Source organism: Bos mutus, chromosome 21 (genome assembly GCF_027580195.1).
Source record: "Bos mutus isolate GX-2022 chromosome 21, NWIPB_WYAK_1.1, whole genome shotgun sequence".
NCBI classification, from domain to species: Eukaryota; Metazoa; Chordata; class Mammalia; order Artiodactyla; family Bovidae; genus Bos; species Bos mutus.
Genome location: NC_091637.1, coordinates 66,847,986 through 66,852,050, shown reverse-complemented (window position 1 = coordinate 66,852,050; position 4,065 = coordinate 66,847,986). Strand labels below are relative to the sequence as shown.

Genomic DNA, 4,065 nt, shown 5'->3' with positions numbered 1-4,065 from the left:
ATTAAGTGAATAAATATTCACAGTGACCCATGATTCTATTTGACCAAGTGTTTTGAAACTTTGATATTGTTTGACAAACTTCCTATTAAATTCTTTTTTTAATATAAATTTATTTATTTTAATTGGAGGCTAATTACTTTACAACATTGTATTGGTTTTGCCATACATCAACATGAATCCGCCACAGGTGTACCATCCTGAACCCCCCGCCTGCCTCCCTCCCCGTACCATCCCTCTGGGTCATCCCAGTGCACCAGCCCCTAAATTCTAATTAAAGTTTCTTTTGACCTCCAGCTAACTTTGGAATGCTTCAGAGGGCCCCTAAGGCATGTCAGAGAGAAATATTAAACTAACTAGGATTGGTTGGTATGTTAAGTTAAGTAGGAAGCTTTGTAAAGGAGTGACAAGCCTCCTCAGATTATACTGTATTGGTAAATGTATTGAGATAGACATTCTAGAAACTGTGTGCATTTCTGAAACTCGGATATGTCCTGGTATAGTGTTACCAGGCATACTTCAAGTTGTTATCTTAAAATATTGTATGTCACAGCACCTTGGTTAAGCTTCTTTGTCAAAAACAATGGAATCCAATCTTTAGCCTTGTTGTGTTTTAAACAATTAAAAACACGTACTTATTATTTATTTTGGCTGCGCTGGGTCTTTGTCTTGGTTGCTGCTCGAGGGCTCTCTATCTGGTTGCAGCGAGCGGGGCTCCTCTCTCGTTGCGCTGCGCGGGCTCCTCGTTGCAACGGCCTCCGGTGGCAGGGCACGGGCTCTGGGCACCTCTAGGCACGGGCTCTGGGCACGCGGGCTTCGGTGGTGGCTGCGCGTGTGCTCAGTAGTGTGGCTCATGGGCTCCAGGGCACAGGCTCAGTAGTCGCGGTACACAGGCTTAGGTACCCCATGGCATGTGGCATCTTCCCGGACCGGGGATCAAACTGGTGTCCCCTGCATTGCAAGGCAGATTCTTAACCACTGGATCACCAGAGAAGCCCTAGACAATTTTTTAATTGGAGTATAATTGCTTTACAATGTTATGTTACTTTCTGGTATACAACAGTGTGAATCGGTTTGACCTTTCAGAGGCTCTCCGCCTTTTCATCGATTTAGATTTAACCTCTCAGACAAACAAAACTCTCCTGGGTTAGGGCTAGGGTTTGTATTTCATCTCTCAGTCAGCCCTGATAGCCATTGCAAACTCCAGAAATTGAAAAAGGGCCCTCAGACTCTCCAGTCCAAACTCACTGACTAGCCTTTAAGGTCTTTAACAGCTGAGATGAGGATGTACGAAAGGAAAAGAGGGAAGGAGACCCAAAAGGGTCTTGAGAGCTGAAATAATCTTTCCAAATGATTGCCACTGCTGTCAATCAGAGAGGCCTTCAGGATAAGACTTATCCGAGGTCCCCTAATCAGCGAAAAGGAAAACAGCCGCTGAGCCCCAGCGCTGGCTCCTACTTCAGCTGCAAACAAGTGGGGCACTGGAGTTGAGCTTACCTGGGAAAGGTACCCCCGGGACTGTGCCCACTTTGTAAACTAACAGGGCACCGGAAGTGAGATTGCCTCTCCTCGATTCGAGGGGACAAAATCCCCTTCTGGAAGCAGCGATGCCCCTGAGGTGAACTCCTCTTCCCCCGCAGCTCTTTGAGGACTTCTACAACCTTCTGACTATCTGGCCCGACGCTGCCCTCCCTGGCTCCACAATGTCAGATAGACTTGGCCGAGCCTCAGGTACCTCTCTCGATAGCAGGTAAGGAAACCAATTTCTTAGTTGATACAGAAGACCCCCACTCTGTTCTTCTCGAGCTTTCGGGTTCCTTGATTCCCTTGCCCATCACCGTTATAGGAGGAGAAAGCAAAACTCAACCTATGTTCCAAACCTTTGACTCAGTATGCTCACTGGAGATCAGATCTTGCATCCTCTCCTGTCTTTCCCAATTCTCCCACCCCACTCGTAGGCAGGGGCCTTATGACCAAATGAAGGACTCAGCTGATTCTCCAGCCACAAGCCTCCTTCCCTGGAATCTTAGGAGGCTCGTCCTCTGATGCTCAGCACTCCCCCCTCCCACTAGAAATAAATAGATTCCCTCATTTGTGTGGGACACGGACCCCCGGGAGGGCCTGTCACCTAACCTCCTGTCACTATGACCATGGGGCACCTCTCTCACTGTCCCCGTCGCTCTTAACATCCTGTGGAAGTGGAAGATCTGAGGGGTCTTAGAACTCAAAGACCCCTCAGTAACAAATTTCTACATGCTGGACTCCTTGGATCCACCAGCCCCCCTTAGAGCTCCCTATTCTGCCCATCAAAAGGCAGGTGGCCTCTATGGTCCAGCCCAGGATCTTCACATCGTTAACGAGGAGGTGGTCCTTCTCCACTCTGCACTCCCAAATCCCAATACCATCCTTGGTTCAACGCCTCCTAACACTCAGGCCTTTACTGTCCTCCCTCTAAAAGATGCTTTCTTCACTATCCCTCTCTCCTGAGAGTCTCAGGATATATGTGCTTTTACATGGATGGACTCTGACACTCTCAACAACTCATCTGGCCCTCCCTCCCTCGGGGATTTAAAGAGCCCCCGCCTCTTTGGTCAAGCCTGAGCCTCTGATTCATCCACCCTAGTGCTTCCAGGCAGCACGCTTATTCAGTATTTTTTTTTTTATCAACAGACTTTGTTCTTGGATACAATATTTACAGGAAAAATTGAGCACATCATACAGGTAGTACCAATATATTACCCCCACCTCTGCACACCCTGCTTCTATTAGTCACATTTTACTGATAGAAAATAGTAGTGTGGCATATTTGTGACAATGAGCCAATGTTAATGCATTATTATTAACTTGGGGCTTCCCTGGTGGCTCAGATGGTAAAGAATCTGCCTGCAATGCAGGAGACACACATTCACTCCCTGGGTCAGGAAGATCCCCTGGAAAAGGGAATGGCTACCCACTCCAGTATTCTTGACTGGGAAATTCCATGGACAGAGGAGCCTGGTGGGTTACAGTCCTGGGGTTGCAAAGAGTCGGACACAACTGAGCGAATTAGTACATATACATATTATTAAATTAAGCCCACACTCTATTCAGATTTCTTTCATTTTTCCCTAATGTCCATTTTCCATTCCAGGACATCGTCTAAGACACCACGGCTAATTGTGATGCCTCCTTAGGCTCCTCCTGGCTGTGACGGCTTCTTAGACTTTCCTTGTCTTCAAAGACCTCAACGTTTTGAGGAGTACAGGTGAGGTATTTTGTAGAATGTCCCTCAGTTTTCTTTTTTAGTCGGGGGACAATTGCTTTACAATGTTGTGTTGGTTTCTGCCATACAACAATGTGAACCAGCCATATGGGTATACGTACATACCCTCCCCTGAGCCTCCCCCAGCCACCCGCCATCCTATCCCGCTGGGTCGTCCCAGAGCGCTGGGCTGAGCTCCCTGTTATACAGCAGCTTCCCACTAGCGATCTATTTCACACATGCCTCATGTTTTTTATCATGATAACTAGGGTTTTGGGTTCTGGGAGGAAGAGCTCAGAGGTGAAGTGTCATTTTCCTTATGCTGTATCAACAGTACAAACCATCACCGTGCATTGTGACCACTGACGCTGGCCTTCATCACCCAGCTGAAGCAGTATTTGTCAGGTTTCTCCAGCGGGAAGTGACCTTCTTACCTCCCTTTTCCATAATGTTCTGCTTGGAAGGCAGCCACTATTTACAGCCCACACTCAAGGATGCGTCATCACATTCTCCTCCTTTAGGTAAAGTGTCTACACAAGTTATTCAGAATTCTTCATGGGAGATTTGTCCAGCTTATTGGTTTGCTCAGTCATTTATTTATGCCAATACAGACTCATGGATAGTGATTTTATACTTTGGGTCGTAATTGAGTATTATTTGCTGTTCTTGTTCAAATTTCCCCAGCTCTGGCCATTGAGAACACTCTCAGCTGGCTCCTTTGCCACTTTGAAATACTCCTATAAATGTGTTATTATTGTTGTCATTTGAGAAGGCACTAGAAGGCTTGTATGTATCCTACCTGGGTCGTAGGATCAGCCCTTGATCCA

The 4,065-nt window shown here is 46.9% G+C and overlaps 1 long non-coding RNA gene across 1 annotated transcript; it reads left to right on the top strand.

Annotated features, from left to right (window-relative positions):
* Positions 1 to 1,648: 1,648 nt before the first annotated feature.
* On the top strand, positions 1,649 to 3,797 carry LOC138984394 (uncharacterized). The gene is made up of 3 exons (XR_011461653.1): positions 1,649 to 1,747; positions 3,128 to 3,241; positions 3,573 to 3,797. It is a non-coding gene; the product is annotated as an uncharacterized lncRNA (long non-coding RNA).
* The last annotated feature ends 268 nt before the right edge of the window (positions 3,798 to 4,065 follow it).